A 21,514-nucleotide genomic window follows, 5' to 3' on the forward strand; every position below is an offset into this window, starting at 1 on the left:
ACTAGAGTTGTGTTTATCAGGGCATGATGGCAGGCTGCTCCCGACAAAAGTGGTTCACAGAATGCACCCGCCAGATCACCAGCACTATTGTGTTTCAGATTATCTCACTGAACTCTCCTCCTGGAAAATCCTTCCCACTGGCTTTCCCAGATTCTGTGTCCTCCCCTAAATGCTGGGGTGAAACGGGCAGAGTTCTGCGCCCTGCGTCCCTTTACGCGTCCCTAACGCGCTCCCAACGCGGCCTACAGCCCTGGTCGGGCACAGCCCTGGTCGGTCTTAGATAACTGGAGCCTTTTGTGACCAAGAACTCCGGAAGCCTAGGGTCAGGCCTGTTGCACAGGCATATTGTGCCTTGCCAATCCGGGATTGTTGTGTTTCAGGGCCTAGCCATCAATACTCCTGGGATTTCTTTCCCTGAGAACCCTCTTGTCCCTGTCCTCCCACAAGCCCCAGCTTTTATGTAAAATCCCCTATTTGCTCTCTCCCCAATCTCTTTCTCCAAAGCTGAGCTCTAAAGGTAAATGTATCTATCTGAGTGAGGGGCTAGGGAGGGCCTTTCCCAGCAGTCTTACAAGTCAAGAGTTCAGAGAAAGCACCTGCTATGGGAGGGAGACTTTGCTCACAGAGAAGTCAAGTCTAACATAACACATCTGATGGGCAAGGCACACGCCTTACTGGCTGGTAGCACACCTACAGAGGAGCAGGGAGCTATGCTAAGCAGGCAACAGAAAAGTCATGTATGTGTCTCATACACTGGGACCGGTAGTAATACTGGCTCTAAGACCATTAGACAGTAGTCTATTCATCATTACGTCCAACAATAACAAGACACTAAGCAAATGAGAAATGCTGTATGGCATAAAGACGCATTATATAACACAAGCTCCAGGCAGGCACACAATTATCAAGATATATATTGAGTCTCAGGAACTGTGCTACAGTTATTAACCTCTGTGGTGCAAATGGTTAGCGCATTCGGTTGTTAACAGAAAGGTTGGTGGTTCAAGCCCACCCACGGAAGTATCCTTTTTGCCTGCATGAAACACTTTAATGAAACACAGATACGTACCTCTGCTCTCTCCTGCTTAAGACCCTTTATCTGAACATTTCAATCCTCTGCGTTCTCTCTGCACCTGCAGTAAATTTCATAATTAGGATAGAAAACAAAAGGCCTAGCCCTGTAATACAACTGTAGGCATATGAGGAGGGGAAAATAAGTCAAAAGGCCATCAGCATTTGTTGATCTGGCTTGAAGGCTGAAAGTGTAAGGACCTTGTGGCGCAACGGTAGCGCGTCTGACTCCAGATCAGAAGGTTGCGTGGTCAAATCACGTCGGGGTCACTGCTTACCATTTTATTCCCCACTGAGTTCATATATTTCCTTTCGAAAACAAAGTCAAAGGAACGCAGCCTTGCATTGGCTGGGAATCGAACCCGGGCCTCCCGCGTGGCAGGCGAGAATTCTACCACTGAACCACCAATGCTTCACATGGGGAGTTCACAGGCATAGCTCTGTCCAAGACAGTGATCAGGTGCACACACTTAAATTGTACACATATGAACAAAGTGTGCGCAGCAGACATGACAACGCCAAAGTTTCACATGATGATGGCTTATATAAGACAAGCTCCAGGCAGGCACATACATATCAAGATATATATTGAGTCTAAGGAAAGATGCTGTAGTCACTCGTCTCTGTGGCGCAATCGGTTAGCGCGTTCGGCTGTTAAGCGAAAGGTTGGTGGTTCAAGCCCTCCCAGGGATGTATTATTTTGCCTGCATGAAACACTTGAATGGAAAACAGATACATACCTTTGCTCTCTCCTGCTGGACAACCTTTCCCTGAATATTTCAATTCTCTGCGTTCTCTCGGCACCTGCAGTCAATTTCATAATTAGGATAGAAAACAAAAGGTCAAGCTCTGTAATACAACTGTAGGCATATGAGGAGGGGAAAATAAGTCAAAAGGCCCACAGCATTTGTTGATCTGGCTCCGAAAGCTGTAAGTGTAAGGACCTCGTGGCGCAACGGTAGCGCGTCTGACTCCAGATCAGAAGGTTGCGTGTTCAAATCACGTCGGGGTCACTGCTTACCATTTTATTCCCCACTGAGGTCATATATTTCCTTTCGAAAACAAAGTCAAAAGAAAGCAGTCTTGCATTGGCCGGGAATCGAACCCGGGCCTCCCGCATGGCAGGCAAGAATTCTACCACTGAACCACCAATGCTTCACATGGGTTGTTCACAGGCAGAGCTCTGCCCAAGACAGTGATCAGGTGCACACACTTAAATTGTACACATATGAACAAAGTGTGCGCAGCAGACATGATAACGCCAACGTTTCACATGAAGATGGCAAGAATCAGATGCAGGAGACTATAACTATGAATGTCTTTGCATTTGCTGAGGTCACTGGCTTGGGACTAGAGTTGTGTTTATCAGGGCATGATGGCAGGCTGCTCCCGACAAAAGTGGTTCACAGAATGCACCCGCCAGATCACCAGCATTATTGTGTTTCAGATTATCTCACTGAACTCTCCTCCTGGAAAATCCTTCCCACTGGCTTTCCCAGATTCTGTGTCCTCCCCTAAATGCTGTGGTGAAACGGGCAGAGTTCTGCGCCCTGCGTCCCTTTACGCGCTCCCAACGCGGCCTACAGCCCTGGTCGGGCACAGCCCTGGTCGGGCTTAGATCACTGGAGCCTTTTGTGACCAAGAACTCCGGAAGCCTAGGGTCAGGCCTGTTGCACAGGCATATTGTGCCTTGCCAATCCGGGATTGTTGTGTTTCTGGGCCTAGCCATCAATACTCCTGGGATTTCTTTCCCTGAGAACCCTCTTGTCCCTGTCCTCCCACAAGACCCAGCTTTTATGTAAAATAAAGTGTGCACCATGGGCCTTCCCCTATTTGCTCTCTCCCCAATCTCTTTCTCCAAAGCTGAGCTCTGAAGGTAAATGTATCTATCTGAGTGAGGGGCTAGGGAGGGCCTTTCCCAGCAGTCTTACAAGTCAAGAGTTCAGAGAAAGCACCTGCTATGGGAGGGAGACTTTGCTCACAGAGAAGTCAAGTCTAAGATAACACATCTGATGGGCAAGGCACACGCCTTACTGGCTGGTAGCACACCTACAGAGGAGCAGGGAGCTATGCTAAGCAGGCAACAGAAAAGTCATGTATGTGTCTCATACACTGGGACCGGTAGTAATACTGGCTCTAAGACCATTAGACAGTAGTCTATTCATCATTACGTCCAACAATAACAAGACACTAAGCAAATGAGAAATGCTGTATGGCATAAAGACGCATTATATAACACAAGCTCCAGGCAGGCACACAATTATCAAGATATATATTGAGTCTCAGGAACTGTGCTACAGTTATTAACCTCTGTGGTGCAAATGGTTAGTGCGTTCGGTTGTTAACAGAAAGGTTGGTGGTTCAAGCCCACCCAGGGAAGTATCCTTTTTGCCTGCATGAAACACTTTAATGAAACACAGATACGTACCTCTGCTCTCTCCTGCTTAAGACCCTTTATCTGAACATTTCAATCCTCTGCGTTCTCTCTGCACCTGCAGTCAATTTCATAATTAGGATAGAAAACAAAAGGCCTAGCCCTGTAATACAACTGTAGGCATATGAGGAGGGGAAAATAAGTCAAAAGGCCATCAGCATTTGTTGATCTGGCTTGAAGGCTGTAAGTGTAAGGACCTTGTGGCGCAACGGTAGCGCGTCTGACTCCAGATCAGAAGGTTGCGTGGTCAAATCACGTCGGGGTCACTGCTTACCATTTTATTCCCCACTGAGTTCATATATTTCCTTTCGAAAACAAAGTCAAAGGAACGCAGCCTTGCATTGGCCGGGAATCAAACCCGGGCCTCCCGCGTGGCAGGCGAGAATTCTACCACTGAACCACCAATGCTTCACATGGGGAGTTCACAGGCATAGCTCTGTCCAAGACAGTGATCAGGTGCACACACTTAAATTGTACACATATGAACAAAGTGTGCGCAGCAGACATGACAACGCCAAAGTTTCACATGATGATGGCTTATATAAGACAAGCTCCAGGCAGGCACATACATATCAAGATATATATTGAGTCTAAGGAAAGATGATGTAGTCACTCGTCTCTGTGGCGCAATCGGTTAGTGCGTTCGGCTGTTAAGCGAAAGGTTGGTGGTTCAAGCCCACCCAGGGACGTATTATTTTGCCTGCATGAAACACTTGAATGGAAAACAGATACATACCTTTGCTCTCTCCTGCTGGACACCCTTTCCCTGAATATTTCAATTCTCTGCGTTCTCTCGGCACCTGCAGTCAATTTCATAATTAGGATAGAAAACAAAAGGTCAAGCTCTGTAATACAACTGTAGGCATATGAGGAGGGGAAAATAAGTCAAAAGGCCCACAGCATTTGTTGATCTGGCTCCGAAAGCTGTAAGTGTAAGGACCTCGTGGCGCAACGGTAGCGCGTCTGACTCCAGATCAGAAGGTTGCGTGTTCAAATCACGTCGGGGTCACTGCTTACCATTTTATTCCCCACTGAGGTCATATATTTCCTTTCGAAAACAAAGTCAAAAGAAAGCAGTCTTGCATTGGCCGGGAATCGAACCAGGGCCTCCCGTGTGGCAGGCGAGAATTCTACCACTGAACCACCAATGCTTCACATGGGTTGTTCACAGGCAGAGCTCTGCCCAAGACAGTGATCAGGTGCACACACTTTAATTGTACACATATGAACAAAGTGTGCGCAGCAGACATGATAACGCCAACGTTTCACATGAAGATGGCAAGAATCAGATGCAGGAGACTATAACTATGAATGTCTTTGCATTTGCTGAGGTCACTGGCTTGGGACTAGAGTTGTGTTTATCAGGGCATGATGGCAGGCTGCTCCCGACAAAAGTGGTTCACAGAATGCACTCGCCAGATCACCAGCACTATTGTGTTTCAGATTATCTCACTGAACTCTCCTCCTGGAAAATCCTTCCCACTGGCTTTCCCAGATTCTGTGTCCTCCCCTAAATGCTGGGGTGAAACGGGCAGAGTTCTGCACCCTGCGTCCCTTTACGCGTCCCTAACGCGCTCCCAACGCGGCCTACAGCCCTGGTCGGGCACAGCCCTGGTCGGGCTTAGATCACTGGAGCCTTTTGTGACCAAGAACTCCGGAAGCCTAGGGTCAGGCCTGTTGCACAGGCATATTGTGCCTTGCCAATCCGGGATTGTTGTGTTTCAGGGCCTAGCCATCAATACTCCTGGGATTTCTTTCCCTGAGAACCCTCTTGTCCCTGTCCTCCCACAAGCCCCAGCTTTTATGTAAAATAAAGTGTGCACCATGGGCCTTCCCCTATTTGCTCTCTCCCCAATCTCTTTCTCCAAAGCTGAGCTCTAAAGGTAAATGTATCTATCTGAGTGAGGGGCTAGGGAGGGCCTTTCCCAGCAGTCTTACAAGTCAAGAGTTCAGAGAAAGCACCTGCTATGGGAGGGAGACTTTGCTCACAGAGAAGTCAAGTCTAACATAACACATCTGATGGGCAAGGCACACGCCTTACTGGCTGGTAGCACACCTACAGAGGAGCAGGGAGCTATGCTAAGCAGGCAACAGAAAAGTCATGTATGTGTCTCATACACTGGGACCGGTAGTAATACTGGCTCTAAGACCATTAGACAGTAGTCTATTCATCATTACGTCCAACAATAACAAGACACTAAGCAAATGAGAAATGCTGTATGGCATAAAGACGCATTATATAACACAAGCTCCAGGCAGGCACACAATTATCAAGATATATATTGAGTCTCAGGAACTGTGCTACAGTTATTAACCTCTGTGGTGCAAATGGTTAGCGCGTTCGGTTGTTAACAGAAAGGTTGGTGGTTCAAGCCCACCCAGGGAAGTATCCTTTTTGCCTGCATGAAACACTTTAATGAAACACAGATACGTACCTCTGCTCTCTCCTGCTTAAGACCCTTTATCTGAACATTTCAATCCTCTGCGTTCTCTCTGCACCTGCAGTCAATTTCATAATTAGGATAGAAAACAAAAGGCCTAGCCCTGTAATACAACTGTAGGCATATGAGGAGGGGAAAATAAGTCAAAAGGCCATCAGCATTTGTTGATCTGGCTTGAAGGCTGTAAGTGTAAGGACCTTGTGGCACAACGTTAGCGCGTCTGACTCCAGATCAGAAGGTTGCGTGGTCAAATCACGTCGGGGTCACTGCTTACCATTTTATTCCCCACTGAGTTCATATATTTCCTTTCAAAAACAAAGTCAAAGGAACGCAACCTTGCATTGGCCGGGAATCGAACCCGGGCCTCCCGCATGGCAGGCGAGAATTTTACCACTGAACCACCAATGCTTCACATGGGGAGTTCACAGGCATAGCTCTGTCCAAGACAGTGATCAGGTGCACACACTTAAATTGTACACATATGAACAAAGTGTGCGCAGCAGACATGACAACGCCAAAGTTTCACATGATGATGGCTTATATAAGACAAGCTCCAGGCAGGCACATACATATCAAGATATATATTGAGTCTAAGGAAAGATGCTGTAGTCACTCGTCTCTGTGGCGCAATCGGTTAGCGCATTCGGCTGTTAACCGAAAGGTTGGTGGTTCAAGCCCACCCAGGGACGTATTATTTTGCCTGCATGAAACACTTGAATGGAAAACAGATACATACCTTTGCTCTCTCCTGCTGGACACCCTTTCCCTGAATATTTCAATTCTCTGCGTTCTCTCGGCACCTGCAGTCAATTTCATAATTAGGATAGAAAACAAAAGGTCAAGCTCTGTAATACAACTGTAGGCATATGAGGAGGGGAAAATAAGTCAAAAGGCCCACAGCATTTGTTGATCTGGCTCCGAAAGCTGTAAGTGTAAGGACCTCGTGGCGCAACGGTAGCGCGTCTGACTCCAGATCAGAAGGTTGCGTGTTCAAATCACGTCGGGGTCACTGCTTACCATTTTATTCCCCACTGTGGTCATATATTTCCTTTCGAAAACAAAGTCAAAAGAAAGCAGTCTTGCATTGGCCGGGAATCGAACCCAGGCCTCCCGCGTGGCAGGCGAGAATTCTACCACTGAACCACCAATGCTTCACATGGGTTGTTCACAGGCAGAGCTCTGCCCAAGACAGTGATCAGGTGCACACACTTAAATTGTACACATATGAACAAAGTGTGCGCAGCAGACATGATAACGCCAACGTTTCACATGAAGATGGCAAGAATCAGATGCAGGAGACTATAACTATGAATGTCTTTGCATTTGCTGAGGTCACTGGCTTGGGACTAGAGTTGTGTTTATCAGGGCATGATGGCAGGCTGCTCCCGACAAAAGTGGTTCACAGAATGCACCCGCCAGATCACCAGCACTATTGTGTTTCAGATTATCTCACTGAACTCTCCTCCTGGAAAATCCTTCCCACTGGCTTTCCCAGATTCTGTGTCCTCCCCTAAATGCTGGGGTGAAACGGGCAGAGTTCTGCGCCCTGCTTCCCTTTACGCGTCCCTAACGTGCTCCCAACGCGGCCTACAGCCCTGGTCGGGCACAGCCCTGGTCGGTCTTAGATAACTGGAGCCTTTTGTGACCAAGAACTCCGGAAGCCTAGGGTCAGGCCTGTTGCACAGGCATATTGTGCCTTGCCAATCCGGGATTGTTGTGTTTCAGGGCCTAGCCATCAATACTCCTGGGATTTCTTTCCCTGAGAACCCTCTTGTCCCTGTCCTCCCACAAGCCCCAGCTTTTATGTAAAATAAAGTGTGCACCATGGGCCTTCCCCTATTTGCTCTCTCCCCAATCTCTTTCTCCAAAGCTGAGCTCTGAAGGTAAATGTATCTATCTGAGTGAGGGGCTAAGGAGGGCCTTTCCCAGCAGTCTTACAAGTCAAGAGTTCAGAGAAAGCACCTGCTATGGGAGGGAGACTTTGCTCACAGAGAAGTCAAGTATAAGATAATACATCTGATGGGCAAGGCACACGCCTTACTGGCTGGTAGCACACCTACAGAGGAGCAGGGAGCTATGCTAAGCAGGCAACAGAAAAGTCATGTATGTGTCTCATACACTGGGACCGGTAGTAATACTGGCTCTAAGACCATTAGACAGTAGTCTATTCATCATTACGTCCAACAATAACAAGACACTAAGCAAATGAGAAATGCTGTATGGCATAAAGACGCATTATATAACACAAGCTCCAGGCAGGCACACAATTATCAAGATATATATTGAGTCTCAGGAACTGTGCTACAGTTATTAACCTCTGTGGTGCAAATGCTTAGCGCGTTCGGTTGTTAACAGAAAGGTTGGTGGTTCAAGCCCACCCACGGAAGTATCCTTTTTGCCTGCATGAAACACTTTAATGAAACCCAGATACGTACCTCTGCTCTCTCCTGCTTAAGACCCTTTATCTGAACATTTCAATCCTCTGCGTTCTCTCTGCACCTGCAGTCAATTTCATAATTAGGATAGAAAACAAAAGGCCTAGCCCTGTAATACAACTGTAGGCATATGAGGAGGGGAAAATAAGTCAAAAGGCCATCAGCATTTGTTGATCTGGCTTGAAGGCTGTAAGTGTAAGGACCTTGTGGCACAACGGTAGCGCGTCTGACTCCAGATCAGAAGGTTGCGTGGTCAAATCACGTCGGGGTCACTGCTTACCATTTTATTCCCCACTGAGTTCATATATTTCCTTTCGAAAACAAAGTCAAAGGAACGCAACCTTGCATTGGCCGGGAATCGAACCCGGGCCTCCCGCATGGCAGGTGAGAATTTTACCACTGAACCACCAATGCTTCACATGGGGAGTTCACAGGCATAGCTCTGTCCAAGACAGTGATCAGGTGCACACACTTAAATTGTACACATATGAACAAAGTGTGCGCAGCAGACATGACAACGCCAAAGTTTCACATGATGATGGCTTATATAAGACAAGCTCCAGGCAGGCACATACATATCAAGATATATATTGAGTCTAAGGAAAGATGCTGTAGTCACTCGTCTCTGTGGCGCAATCGGTTAGCGCGTTCGGCTGTTAACCGAAAGGTTGGTGGTTCAAGCCCACCCAGGGACGTATTATTTTGCCTGCATGAAACACTTGAATGGAAAACAGATACATACCTTTGCTCTCTCCTGCTGGACACCCTTTCCCTGAATATTTCAATTCTCTGCGTTCTCTCGGCACCTGCAGTCAATTTCATAATTAGGATAGAAAACAAAAGGTCAAGCTCTGTAATACAACTGTAGGCATATGAGGAGGGGAAAATAAGTCAAAAGGCCCACAGCATTTGTTGATCTGGTTCCGAAAGCTGTAAGTGTAAGGACCTCGTGGCGCAACGGTAGCGCGTCTGACTCCAGATCAGAAGGTTGCGTGTTCAAATCACGTCGGGGTCACTGCTTACCATTTTATTCCCCACTGAGGTCATATATTTCCTTTCGAAAACAAAGTCAAAAGAAAGCAGTCTTGCATTGGCCGGGAATCGAACCCGGGCCTCCCGCGTGGCAGGCGAGAATTCTACCATTGAACCACCAATGTTTCAAATGGGTTGTTCACAGGCAGAGCTCTGCCCAAGACAGTGATCAGGTGCACACACTTAAATTGTACACATATGAACAAAGTGTGCGCAGCAGACATGATAACGCCAACGTTTCACATGAAGATGGCAAGAATCAGATGCAGGAGACTATAACTATGAATGTCTTTGCATTTGCTGAGGTCACTGGCTTGGGACTAGAGTTGTGTTTATCAGGGCATGATGGCAGGCTGCTCCCGACAAAAGTGGTTCACAGAATGCACCCGCCAGATCACCAGCACTATTGTGTTTCAGATTATCTCACTGAACTCTCCTCCTGGAAAATCCTTCCCACTGGCTTTCCCAGATTCTGTGTCCTCCCCTAAATGCTGGGGTGAAACAGGCAGAGTTCTGCGCCCTGCGTCCCTTTACGCGTCCCTAACGCGCTCCCAACGCGGCCTACAGCCCTGGTCGGGCACAGCCCTGGTCGGTCTTAGATAACTGGAGCCTTTTGTGACCAAGAACTCCGGAAGCCTAGGGTCAGGCCTGTTGCACAGGCATATTGTGCCTTGCCAATCCGGGATTGTTGTGTTTCAGGGCCTAGCCATCAATACTCCTGGGATTTCTTTCCCTGAGAACCCTCTTGTCCCTGTCCTCCCACAAGCCCCAGCTTTTATGTAAAATAAAGTGTGCACCATGGGCCTTCCCCTATTTGCTCTCTCCCCAATCTCTTTCTCCAAAGCTGAGCTCTAAAGGTAAATGTATCTATCTGAGTGAGGGGCTAGGGAGGGCCTTTCCCAGCAGTCTTACAAGTCAAGAGTTCAGAGAAAGCACCTGCTATGGGAGGGAGACTTTGCTCACAGAGAAGTCAAGTCTAACATAACACATCTGATGGGCAAGGCACACGCCTTACTGGATGGTAGCACACCTACAGAGGAGCAGGGAGCTATGCTAAGCAGGCAACAGAAAAGTCATGTATGTGTCTCATACACTGGGACCGGTAGTAATACTGGCTCTAAGACCATTAGACAGTAGTCTATTCATCATTACGTCCAACAATAACAAGACACTAAGCAAATGAGAAATGCTGTATGGCATAAAGACGCATTATATAACACAAGCTCCAGGCAGGCACACAATTATCAAGATATATATTGAGTCTCAGGAACTGTGCTACAGTTATTAACCTCTGTGGTGCAAATGGTTAGCGCGTTCGGTTGTTAACAGAAAGGTTGGTGGTTCAAGCCCACCCAGGGAAGTATCCTTTTTGCCTGCATGAAACACTTTAATGAAACACAGATACGTACCTCTGCTCTCTCCTGCTTAAGACCCTTTATCTGAACATTTCAATCCTCTGCGTTCTCTCTGCACCTGCAGTCAATTTCATAATTAGGATAGAAAACAAAAGGCCTAGCCCTGTAATACAACTGTAGGCATATGAGGAGGGGAAAATAAGTCAAAAGGCCATCAGCATTTGTTGATCTGGCTTGAAGGCTGTAAGTGTAAGGACCTTGTGGCACAACGGTAGCGCGTCTGACTCCAGATCAGAATGTTGCGTGGTCAAATCACGTCGGGGTCACTGCTTACCATTTTATTCCCCACTGAGTTCATATATTTCCTTTCGAAAACAAAGTCAAAGGAACGCAACCTTGCATTGGCCGGGAATCGAACCCGGGCCTCCCGCGTGGCAGGCAAGAATTTTACCACTGAACCACCAATGCTTCACATGGGGAGTTCACAGGCATAGCTCTTTCCAAGACAGTGATCAGGTGCACACACTTAAATTGTACACATATGAACAAAGTGTGCGCAGCAGACATGACAACGCCAAAGTTTCACATGATGATGGCTTATATAAGACAAGCTCCAGGCAGGCACATACATATCAAGATATATATTGAGTCTAAGGAAAGATGCTGTAGTCACTCGTCTCTGTGGCGCAATCGGTTAGCGCGTTCGGCTGTTAAGCGAAAGGTTGGTGGTTCAAGCCCTCCCAGGGATGTATTATTTTGCCTGCATGAAACACTTGAATGGAAAACAGATACATACCTTTGCTCTCTCCTGCTGGACAACCTTTCCCTGAATATTTCAATTCTCTGCGTTCTCTCGGCACCTGCAGTCAATTTCATAATTAGGATAGAAAACAAAAGGTCAAGCTCTGTAATACAACTGTAGGCATATGAGGAGGGGAAAATAAGTCAAAAGGCCCACAGCATTTGTTGATCTGGCTCCGAAAGCTGTAAGTGTAAGGACCTCGTGGCGCAACGGTAGTGCGTCTGACTCCAGATCAGAAGGTTGCGTGTTCAAATCACGTCGGGGTCACTGCTTACCATTTTATTCCCCACTGAGGTCATATATTTCCTTTCGAAAACAAAGTCAAAAGAAAGCAGTCTTGCATTGGCCGGGAATCGAACCCGGGCCTCCCGCGTGTCAGGCAAGAATTCTACCACTGAACCACCAATGCTTCACATGGGTTGTTCACAGGCAGAGCTCTGCCCAAGACAGTGATCAGGTGCACACACTTAAATTGTACACATATGAACAAAGTGTGCGCAGCAGACATGATAACACCAACGTTTCACATGAAGATGGCAAGAATCAGATGCAGGAGACTATAACTATGAATGTCTTTGCATTTGCTGAGGTCACTGGCTTGGGACTAGAGTTGTGTTTATCAGGGCATGATGGCAGGCTGCTCCCGACAAAAGTGGTTCACAGAATGCACCCGCCAGATCACCAGCACTATTGTGTTTCAGATTATCTCACTGAACTCTCCTCCTGGAAAATCCTTCCCACTGGCTTTCCCAGATTCTGTGTCCTCCCCTAAATGCTGGGGTGAAACGGGCAGAGTTCTGCGCCCTGCGTCCCTTTACGCGTCCCTAACGCGCTCCCAACGCGGCCTACAGCCCTGGTCGGGCACAGCCCTGGTCGGTCTTAGATAACTGGAGCCTTTTGTGACCAAGAACTCCGGAAGCCTAGGGTCAGGCCTGTTGCACAGGCATATTGTGCCTTGCCAATCCGGGATTGTTGTGTTTCAGGGCCTAGCCATCAATACTCCTGGGATTTCTTTCCCTGAGAACCCTCTTGTCCCTGTCCTCCCACAAGCCCCAGCTTTTATGTAAAATAAAGTGTGCACCATGGGCCTTCCCCTATTTGCTCTCTCCCCAATCTCTTTCTCCAAAGCTGAGCTCTAAAGGTAAATGTATCTATCTGAGTGAGGGGCTAGGGAGGGCCTTTCCCAGCAGTCTTACAAGTCAAGAGTTCAGAGAAAGCACCTGCTATGGGAGGGAGACTTTGCTCACAGAGAAGTCAAGTCTAACATAACACATCTGATGGGCAAGGCACACGCCTTACTGGCTGGTAGCACACCTACAGAGGAGCAGGGAGCTATGCTAAGCAGGCAACAGAAAAGTCATGTATGTGTCTCATACACTGGGACCGGTAGTAATACTGGCTCTAAGACCATTAGACAGTAGTCTATTCATCATTACGTCCAACAATAACAAGACACTAAGCAAATGAGAAATGCTGTATGGCATAAAGATGCATTATATAACACAAGCTCCAGGCAGGCACACAATTATCAAGATATATATTGAGTCTCAGGAACTGTGCTACAGTTATTAACCTCTGTGGTGCAAATGGTTAGCGCATTCGGTTGTTAACAGAAAGGTTAGTGGTTCAAGCCCACCCACGGAAGTATCCTTTTTGCCTGCATGAAACACTTTAATGAAACACAGATACGTACCTCTGCTCTCTCCTGCTTAAGACCCTTTATCTGAACATTTCAATCCTCTGCGTTCTCTCTGCACCTGCAGTAAATTTCATAATTAGGATAGAAAACAAAAGGCCTAGCCCTGTAATACAACTGTAGGCATATGAGGAGGGGAAAATAAGTCAAAAGGCCATCAGCATTTGTTGATCTGGCTTGAAGGCTGTAAGTGTAAGGACCTTGTGGCGCAACGGTAGCGCGTCTGACTCCAGATCAGAAGGTTGCGTGGTCAAATCACGTCGGGGTCACTGCTTACCATTTTATTCCCCACTGAGTTCATATATTTCCTTTCGAAAACAAAGTCAAAGGAACGCAGCCTTGCATTGGCTGGGAATCGAACCCGGGCCTCCCGCGTGGCAGGCAAGAATTCTACCACTGAACCACCAATGCTTCACATGGGGAGTTCACAGGCATAGCTCTGTCCAAGACAGTGATCAGGTGCACACACTTAAATTGTACACATATAAACAAAGTGTGCGCAGCAGACATGACAACGCCAAAGTTTCACATGATGATGGCTTATATAAGACAAGCTCCAGGCAGGCACATACATATCAAGATATATATTGAGTCTAAGGAAAGATGCTGTATTCACTCGTCTCTGTGGCGCAATCGGTTAGCGCGTTCGGCTGTTAAGCGAAAGGTTGGTGGTTCAAGCCCTCGCAGGGATGTATTCTTTTGCCTGCATGAAACACTTGAATGGAAAACAGATACATACCTTTGCTCTCTCCTGCTGGACAACCTTTCCCTGAATATTTCAATTCTCTGCGTTCTCTCGGCACCTGCAGTCAATTTCATAATTAGGATAGAAAACAAAAGGTCAAGCTCTGTAATACAACTGTAGGCATATGAGGAGGGGAAAATAAGTCAAAAGGCCCACAGCATTTGTTGATCTGGCTCCGAAAGCTGTAAGTGTAAGGACCTCGAGGCGCAACGGTAGTGCGTCTGACTCCAGATCAGAAGGTTGCGTGTTCAAATCACGTCGGGGTCACTGCTTACCATTTTATTCCCCACTGAGGTCATATATTTCCTTTCGAAAACAAAGTCAAAAGAAAGCAGTCTTGCATTGGCCGGGAATCGAACCCGGGCCTCCCGCGTGGCAGGCAAGAATTCTACCACTGAACCACCAATGCTTCACATGGGTTGTTCACAGGCAGAGCTCTGCCCAAGACAGTGATCAGGTGCACACACTTAAATTGTACACATATGAACAAAGTGTGCGCAGCAGACATGATAACACCAACGTTTCACATGAAGATGGCAAGAATCAGATGCAGGAGACTATAACTATGAATGTCTTTGCATTTGCTGAGGTCACTGGCTTGGGACTAGAGTTGTGTTTATCAGGGCATGATGGCAGGCTGCTCCCGACAAAAGTGGTTCACAGAATGCACCCGCCAGATCACCAGCACTATTGTGTTTCAGATTATCTCACTGAACTCTCCTCCTGGAAAATCCTTCCCACTGGCTTTCCCAGATTCTGTGTCCTCCCCTAAATGCTGGGGTGAAACGGGCAGAGTTCTGCGCCCTGCGTCCCTTTACGTGTCCCTAACGCGCTCCCAACGCGGCCTACAGCCCTGGTCGGGCACAGCCCTGGTCGGGCTTAGATCACTGGAGCCTTTTGTGACCAAGAACTCCGGAAGCCTAGGGTCAGGCTTGTTGCACAGGCATATTGTGCCTTGCCAATCCGGGATTGTTGTGTTTCTGGGCCTAGCCATCAATACTCCTGGGATTTCTTTCCCTGAGAACCCTCTTGTCCCTGTCCTCCCACAAGCCCCAGCTTTTATGTAAAATAAAGTGTGCACCATGGGCCTTCCCCTATTTGCTCTCTCCCCAATCTCTTTCTCCAAAGCTGAGCTCTGAAGGTAAATGTATCTATCTGAGTGAGGGGCTAGGGAGGGCCTTTCCCAGCAGTCTTACAAGTCAAGAGTTCAGAGAAAGCACCTGCTATGGGAGGGAGACTTTGCTCACAGAGAAGTCAAGTCTAAGATAACACATCTGATGGGCAAGGCACACGCCTTACTGGCTGGTAGCACACCTACAGAGGAGCAGGGAGCTATGCTAAGCAGGCAACAGAAAAGTCATGTATGTGTCTCATACACTGGGACCGGTAGTAATACTGGCTCTAAGACCATTAGACAGTAGTCTATTCATCATTACGTCCAACAATAACAAGACACTAAGCAAATGAGAAATGCTGTATGGCATAAAGACGCATTATATAACACAAGCTCCAGGCAGGCACACAATTATCAAGATATATATTGAGTCTCAGGAACTGTGCTACAGTTATTAACCTCTGTGGTGCAAATGGTTAGTGCGTTCGGTTGTTAACAGAAAGGTTGGTGGTTCAAGCCCACCCAGGGAAGTATCCTTTTTGCCTGCATGAAACACTTTAATGAAACACAGATACGTACCTCTGCTCTCTCCTGCTTAAGACCCTTTATCTGAACATTTCAATCCTCTGCGTTCTCTCTGCACCTGCAGTCAATTTCATAATTAGGATAGAAAACAAAAGGCCTAGCCCTGTAATACAACTGTAGGCATATGAGGAGGGGAAAATAAGTCAAAAGGCCATCAGCATTTGTTGATCTGGCTTGAAGGCTGTAAGTGTAAGGACCTTGTGGCGCAACGGTAGCGCGTCTGACTCCAGATCAGAAGGTTGCGTGGTCAAATCACGTCGGGGTCACTGCTTACCATTTTATTCCCCACTGAGTTCATATATTTCCTTTCGAAAACAAAGTCAAAGGAACGCAGCCTTGCATTGGCCGGGAATCAAACCCGGGCCTCCCGCGTGGCAGGCGAGAATTCTACCACTGAACCACCAATGCTTCACATGGGGAGTTCACAGGCATAGCTCTGTCCAAGACAGTGATCAGGTGCACACACTTAAATTGTACACATATGAACAAAGTGTGCGCAGCAGACATGACAACGCCAAAGTTTCACATGATGATGGCTTATATAAGACAAGCTCCAGGCAGGCACATACATATCAAGATATATATTGAGTCTAAGGAAAGATGATGTAGTCACTCGTCTCTGTGGCGCAATCGGTTAGTGCGTTCGGCTGTTAAGCGAAAGGTTGGTGGTTCAAGCCCACCCAGGGACGTATTATTTTGCCTGCATGAAACACTTGAATGGAAAACAGATACATACCTTTGCTCTCTCCTGCTGGACACCCTTTCCCTGAATATTTCAATTCTCTGCGTTCTCTCGGCACCTGCAGTCAATTTCATAATTAGGATAGAAAACAAAAGGTCAAGCTCTGTAATACAACTGTAGGCATATGAGGAGGGGAAAATAAGTCAAAAGGCCCACAGCATTTGTTGATCTGGCTCCGAAAGCTGTAAGTGTAAGGACCTCGTGGCGCAACGGTAGCGCGTCTGACTCCAGATCAGAAGGTTGCGTGTTCAAATCACGTCGGGGTCACTGCTTACCATTTTATTCCCCACTGAGGTCATATATTTCCTTTCGAAAACAAAGTCAAAAGAAAGCAGTCTTGCATTGGCCGGGAATCGAACCCAGGCCTCCCGCGTGGCAGGCGAGAATTCTACCACTGAACCACCAATGCTTCACATGGGTTGTTCACAGGCAGAGCTCTGCCCAAGACAGTGATCAGGTGCACACACTTAAATTGTACACATATGAACAAAGTGTGCGCAGCAGACATGATAACGCCAACGTTTCACATGAAGATGGCAAGAATCAGATGCAGGAGACTATAACTATGAATGTCTTTGCATTTGCTGAGGTCACTGGCTTGGGACTAGAGTTGTGTTTATCAGGGCATGATGGCAGGCTGCTCCCGACAAAAGTGGTTCACAGAATGCACCCGCCAGATCACCAGCACTATTGTGTTTCAGATTATCTCACTGAACTCTCCTCCTGGAAAATCCTTCCCACTGGCTTTCCCAGATTCTGTGTCCTCCCCTAAATGCTGGGGTGAAACGGGCAGAGTTCTGCGCCCTGCGTCCCTTTACGCGTCCCTAACGCGCTCCCAACGCGGCCTACAGCCCTGGTCGGGCACAGCCCTGGTCGGTCTTAGATAACTGGAGCCTTTTGTGACCAAGAACTCCGGAAGCCTAGGGTCAGGCCTGTTGCACAGGCATATTGTGCCTTGCCAATCCGGGATTGTTGTGTTTCAGGGCCTAGCCATCAATACTCCTGGGATTTCTTTCCCTGAGAACCCTCTTGTCCCTGTCCTCCCACAAGCCCCAGCTTTTATGTAAAATAAAGTGTGCACCATGGGCCTTCCCCTATTTGCTCTCTCCCCAATCTCTTTCTCCAAAGCTGAGCTCTAAAGGTAAATGTATCTATCTGAGTGAGGGGCTAGGGAGGGCCTTTCCCAGCAGTCTTACAAGTCAAGAGTTCAGAGAAAGCACCTGCTATGGGAGGGAGACTTTGCTCACAGAGAAGTCAAGTCTAACATAACACATCTGATGGGCAAGGCACACGCCTTACTGGCTGGTAGCACACCTACAGAGGAGCAGGGAGCTATGCTAAGCAGGCAACAGAAAAGTCATGTATGTGTCTCATACACTGGGACCGGTAGTAATACTGGCTCTAAGACCATTAGACAGTAGTCTATTCATCATTACGTCCAACAATAACAAGACACTAAGCAAATGAGAAATGCTGTATGGCATAAAGACGCATTATATAACACAAGCTCCAGGCAGGCACACAATTATCAAGATATATATTGAGTCTCAGGAACTGTGCTACAGTTATTAACCTCTGTGGTGCAAATGGTTAGCGCATTCGGTTGTTAACAGAAAGGTTGGTGGTTCAAGCCCACCCACGGAAGTATCCTTTTTGCCTGCATGAAACACTTTAATGAAACACAGATACGTACCTCTGCTCTCTCCTGCTTAAGACCCTTTATCTGAACATTTCAATCCTCTGCGTTCTCTCTGCACCTGCAGTAAATTTCATAATTAGGATAGAAAACAAAAGGCCTAGCCCTGTAATACAACTGTAGGCATATGAGGAGGGGAAAATAAGTCAAAAGGCCATCAGCATTTGTTGATCTGGCTTGAAGGCTGTAAGTGTAAGGACCTTGTGGCGCAACGGTAGCGCGTCTGACTCCAGATCAGAAGGTTGCGTGGTCAAATCACGTCGGGGTCACTGCTTACCATTTTATTCCCCACTGAGTTCATATATTTCCTTTCGAAAACAAAGTCAAAGGAACGCAGCCTTGCATTGGCTGGGAATCGAACCCGGGCCTCCCGCGTGGCAGGCGAGAATTCTACCACTGAACCACCAATGCTTCACATGGGGAGTTCACAGGCATAGCTCTGTCCAAGACAGTGATCAGGTGCACACACTTAAATTGTACACATATGAACAAAGTGTGCGCAGCAGACATGACAACGCCAAAGTTTCACATGATGATGGCTTATATAAGACAAGCTCCAGGCAGGCACATACATATCAAGATATATATTGAGTCTAAGGAAAGATGCTGTAGTCACTCGTCTCTGTGGCGCAATTGGTTAGCGCGTTTGGCTGTTAAGCGAAAGGTTGGTGGTTCAAGCCCTCCCAGGGATGTATTATTTTGCCTGCATGAAACACTTGAATGGAAAACAGATACATACCTTTGCTCTCTCCTGCTGGACAACCTTTCCCTGAATATTTCAATTCTCTGCGTTCTCTCGGCACCTGCAGTCAATTTCATAATTAGGATAGAAAACAAAAGGTCAAGCTCTGTAATACAACTGTAGGCATATGAGGAGGGGAAAATAAGTCAAAAGGCCCACAGCATTTGTTGATCTGGCTCCGAAAGCTGTAAGTGTAAGGACCTCGTGGCGCAACGGTAGTGCGTCTGACTCCAGATCAGAAGGTTGCGTGTTCAAATCATGTCGGTGTCACTGCTTACCATTTTATTCCCCATTGAGGTCATATATTTCCTTTCGAAAACAAAGTCAAAAGAAAGCAGTCTTGCATTGGCCGGGAATCGAACCCGGGCCTCCCGCGTGGCAGGCAAGAATTCTACCACTGAACCACCAATGCTTCACATGGGTTGTTCACAGGCAGAGCTCTGCCCAAGACAGTGATCAGGTGCACACACTTAAATTGTACACATATGAACAAAGTGTGCGCAGCAGACATGATAACGCCAACGTTTCACATGAAGATGGCAGGAATCAGATGCAGGAGACTATAACTATGAATGTCTTTGCATTTGCTGAGGTCACTGGCTTGGGACTAGAGTTGTGTTTATCAGGGCATGATGGCAGGCTGCTCCCGACAAAAGTGGTTCACAGAATGCACCCGCCAGATCACCAGCACTATTGTGTTTCAGATTATCTCACTGAACTCTCCTCCTGGAAAATCCTTCCCACTGGCTTTCCCAGATTCTGTGTCCTCCCCTAAATGCTGGGGTGAAACGGGCAGAGTTCTGCGCCCTGCGTCCCTTTACGTGTCCCTAACTCGCTCCCAACGCGGCCTACAGCCCTGGTCGGGCACAGCCCTGGTCGGGCTTAGATCACTGGAGCCTTTTGTGACCAAGAACTCCGGAAGCCTAGGGTCAGGCCTGTTGCACAGGCATATTGTGCCTTGCCAATCCGGGATTGTTGTGTTTCAGGGCCTAGCCATCAATACTCCTGGGATTTCTTTCCCTGAGAACCCTCTTGTCCCTGTCCTCCCACAAGCCCCAGCTTTTATGTAAAATAAAGTGTGCACCATAGGCCTTCCCCTATTTGCTCTCTCCCCAATCTCTTTCTCCAAAGCTGAGCTCTAAAGGTAAATGTATCTATCTGAGTGAGGGGCTAGGGAGGGCCTTTCCCAGCAGTCTTACAAGTCAAGAGTTCAGAGAAAGCACCTGCTATGGGAGGGAGACTTTGCTCACAGAGAAGTCAAGTCTAACATAACACATCTGATGGGCAAGGCACACGCCTTACTGGCTGGTAGCACACCTACAGAGGAGCAGGGAGCTATGCTAAGCAGGCAACAGAAAAGTCATGTATGTGTCTCATACACTGGGACCGGTAGTAATACTGGCTCTAAGACCATTAGACAGTAGTCTATTCATCATTACGTCCAACAATAACAAGACACTAAGCAAATGAGAAATGCTGTATGGCATAAAGACGCATTATATAACACAAGCTCCAGGCAGGCACACAATTATCAAGATATATATTGAGTCTCAGGAACTGTGCTACAGTTATTAACCTCTGTGGTGCAAATGGTTAGCGCGTTCGGTTGTTAACAGAAAGGTTGGTGGTTCAAGCCCACCCAGGGAAGTATCCTTTTTGCCTGCATGAAACACTTTAATGAAACACAGATACGTACCTCTGCTCTCTCCTGCTTAAGACCCTTTATCTGAACATTTCAATCCTCTGCGTTCTCTCTGCACCTGCAGTCAATTTCATAATTAGGATAGAAAACAAAAGGCCTAGCCCTGTAATACAACTGTAGGCATATGAGGAGGGGAAAATAAGTCAAAAGGCCATCAGCATTTGTTGATCTGGCTTGAAGGCTGTAAGTGTAAGGACCTTGTGGCACAACGTTAGCGCGTCTGACTCCAGATCAGAAGGTTGCGTGGTCAAATCACGTCGGGGTCACTGCTTACCATTTTATTCCCCACTGAGTTCATATATTTCCTTTCGAAAACAAAGTCATAGGAACGCAACCTTGCATTGGCCGGGAATCGAACCCGGGCCTCCCGCATGGCAGGCGAGAATTTTACCACTGAACCACCAATGCTTCACATGGGGAGTTCACAGGCATAGCTCTGTCCAAGACAGTGATCAGGTGCACACACTTAAATTGTACACATATGAACAAAGTGTGCGCAGCAGACATGACAATGCCAAAGTTTCACATGATGATGGCTTATATAAGACAAGCTCCAGGCAGGCACATACACATCAAGATATATATTGAGTCTAAGGAAAGCTGCTGTAGTCACTCGTCTCTGTGGCGCAATCGGTTAGCGCGTTCGGCTGTTAACCGAAAGGTTGGTGGTTCAAGCCCACCCAGGGACGTATTATTTTGCCTGCATGAAACACTTGAATGGAAAACAGATACATACCTTTGCTCTCTCCTGCTGGACACCCTTTCCCTGAATATTTCAATTCTCTGCGTTCTCTCGGCACCTGCAGTCAATTTCATAATTAGGATAGAAAACAAAAGGTCAAGCTCTGTAATACAACTGTAGGCATATGAGGAGGGGAAAATAAGTCAAAAGGCCCACAGCATTTGTTGATCTGGCTCCGAA

General features: G+C 47.3%; 24 non-coding genes across 24 annotated transcripts; 14 read left to right on the forward strand and 10 right to left on the reverse strand.

The window, feature by feature from the left end:
* The first annotated feature begins 1,690 nt into the window (after positions 1-1,690).
* Positions 1,691-1,764, forward strand: TRNAN-GUU (transfer RNA asparagine (anticodon GUU)). Its single transcript has one exon. It is a non-coding gene; the product is annotated as a tRNA-Asn (tRNA).
* A 248-nt stretch (positions 1,765-2,012) lies between these two features.
* On the forward strand, positions 2,013-2,084 carry TRNAW-CCA (transfer RNA tryptophan (anticodon CCA)). The gene has a single exon. It is a non-coding gene; the product is annotated as a tRNA-Trp (tRNA).
* A 71-nt stretch (positions 2,085-2,155) lies between these two features.
* TRNAG-GCC (transfer RNA glycine (anticodon GCC)) lies at positions 2,156-2,226 on the reverse strand. The gene has a single exon. It is a non-coding gene; the product is annotated as a tRNA-Gly (tRNA).
* A 1,616-nt stretch (positions 2,227-3,842) lies between these two features.
* On the reverse strand, positions 3,843-3,913 carry TRNAG-GCC (transfer RNA glycine (anticodon GCC)). Its single transcript has one exon. It is a non-coding gene; the product is annotated as a tRNA-Gly (tRNA).
* A 207-nt stretch (positions 3,914-4,120) lies between these two features.
* On the forward strand, positions 4,121-4,194 carry TRNAN-GUU (transfer RNA asparagine (anticodon GUU)). Its single transcript has one exon. It is a non-coding gene; the product is annotated as a tRNA-Asn (tRNA).
* Positions 4,195-4,442: 248 nt separating this feature from the next.
* TRNAW-CCA (transfer RNA tryptophan (anticodon CCA)) lies at positions 4,443-4,514 on the forward strand. Its single transcript has one exon. It is a non-coding gene; the product is annotated as a tRNA-Trp (tRNA).
* Positions 4,515-6,283: 1,769 nt separating this feature from the next.
* TRNAG-GCC (transfer RNA glycine (anticodon GCC)) lies at positions 6,284-6,354 on the reverse strand. The gene has a single exon. It is a non-coding gene; the product is annotated as a tRNA-Gly (tRNA).
* Positions 6,355-6,561: 207 nt separating this feature from the next.
* Positions 6,562-6,635, forward strand: TRNAN-GUU (transfer RNA asparagine (anticodon GUU)). Its single transcript has one exon. It is a non-coding gene; the product is annotated as a tRNA-Asn (tRNA).
* A 248-nt stretch (positions 6,636-6,883) lies between these two features.
* Positions 6,884-6,955, forward strand: TRNAW-CCA (transfer RNA tryptophan (anticodon CCA)). The gene has a single exon. It is a non-coding gene; the product is annotated as a tRNA-Trp (tRNA).
* Positions 6,956-7,026: 71 nt separating this feature from the next.
* TRNAG-GCC (transfer RNA glycine (anticodon GCC)) lies at positions 7,027-7,097 on the reverse strand. Its single transcript has one exon. It is a non-coding gene; the product is annotated as a tRNA-Gly (tRNA).
* Positions 7,098-9,002: 1,905 nt separating this feature from the next.
* Positions 9,003-9,076, forward strand: TRNAN-GUU (transfer RNA asparagine (anticodon GUU)). Its single transcript has one exon. It is a non-coding gene; the product is annotated as a tRNA-Asn (tRNA).
* Positions 9,077-9,324: 248 nt separating this feature from the next.
* Positions 9,325-9,396, forward strand: TRNAW-CCA (transfer RNA tryptophan (anticodon CCA)). Its single transcript has one exon. It is a non-coding gene; the product is annotated as a tRNA-Trp (tRNA).
* Positions 9,397-11,443: 2,047 nt separating this feature from the next.
* On the forward strand, positions 11,444-11,517 carry TRNAN-GUU (transfer RNA asparagine (anticodon GUU)). Its single transcript has one exon. It is a non-coding gene; the product is annotated as a tRNA-Asn (tRNA).
* A 248-nt stretch (positions 11,518-11,765) lies between these two features.
* On the forward strand, positions 11,766-11,837 carry TRNAW-CCA (transfer RNA tryptophan (anticodon CCA)). The gene has a single exon. It is a non-coding gene; the product is annotated as a tRNA-Trp (tRNA).
* A 71-nt stretch (positions 11,838-11,908) lies between these two features.
* TRNAV-GAC (transfer RNA valine (anticodon GAC)) lies at positions 11,909-11,979 on the reverse strand. The gene has a single exon. It is a non-coding gene; the product is annotated as a tRNA-Val (tRNA).
* A 2,370-nt stretch (positions 11,980-14,349) lies between these two features.
* TRNAG-GCC (transfer RNA glycine (anticodon GCC)) lies at positions 14,350-14,420 on the reverse strand. Its single transcript has one exon. It is a non-coding gene; the product is annotated as a tRNA-Gly (tRNA).
* Positions 14,421-16,047: 1,627 nt separating this feature from the next.
* TRNAG-GCC (transfer RNA glycine (anticodon GCC)) lies at positions 16,048-16,118 on the reverse strand. Its single transcript has one exon. It is a non-coding gene; the product is annotated as a tRNA-Gly (tRNA).
* Positions 16,119-16,325: 207 nt separating this feature from the next.
* TRNAN-GUU (transfer RNA asparagine (anticodon GUU)) lies at positions 16,326-16,399 on the forward strand. Its single transcript has one exon. It is a non-coding gene; the product is annotated as a tRNA-Asn (tRNA).
* Positions 16,400-16,647: 248 nt separating this feature from the next.
* On the forward strand, positions 16,648-16,719 carry TRNAW-CCA (transfer RNA tryptophan (anticodon CCA)). The gene has a single exon. It is a non-coding gene; the product is annotated as a tRNA-Trp (tRNA).
* Positions 16,720-16,790: 71 nt separating this feature from the next.
* Positions 16,791-16,861, reverse strand: TRNAG-GCC (transfer RNA glycine (anticodon GCC)). The gene has a single exon. It is a non-coding gene; the product is annotated as a tRNA-Gly (tRNA).
* A 1,905-nt stretch (positions 16,862-18,766) lies between these two features.
* On the forward strand, positions 18,767-18,840 carry TRNAN-GUU (transfer RNA asparagine (anticodon GUU)). Its single transcript has one exon. It is a non-coding gene; the product is annotated as a tRNA-Asn (tRNA).
* Positions 18,841-19,231: 391 nt separating this feature from the next.
* Positions 19,232-19,302, reverse strand: TRNAG-GCC (transfer RNA glycine (anticodon GCC)). The gene has a single exon. It is a non-coding gene; the product is annotated as a tRNA-Gly (tRNA).
* A 1,627-nt stretch (positions 19,303-20,929) lies between these two features.
* Positions 20,930-21,000, reverse strand: TRNAG-GCC (transfer RNA glycine (anticodon GCC)). The gene has a single exon. It is a non-coding gene; the product is annotated as a tRNA-Gly (tRNA).
* A 207-nt stretch (positions 21,001-21,207) lies between these two features.
* TRNAN-GUU (transfer RNA asparagine (anticodon GUU)) lies at positions 21,208-21,281 on the forward strand. Its single transcript has one exon. It is a non-coding gene; the product is annotated as a tRNA-Asn (tRNA).
* The last annotated feature ends 233 nt before the right edge of the window (positions 21,282-21,514 follow it).

This window comes from Lissotriton helveticus, chromosome 1_2, assembly GCF_964261635.1.
Source record: "Lissotriton helveticus chromosome 1_2, aLisHel1.1, whole genome shotgun sequence".
NCBI lineage: Eukaryota > Metazoa > Chordata > Amphibia > Caudata > Salamandridae > Lissotriton > Lissotriton helveticus.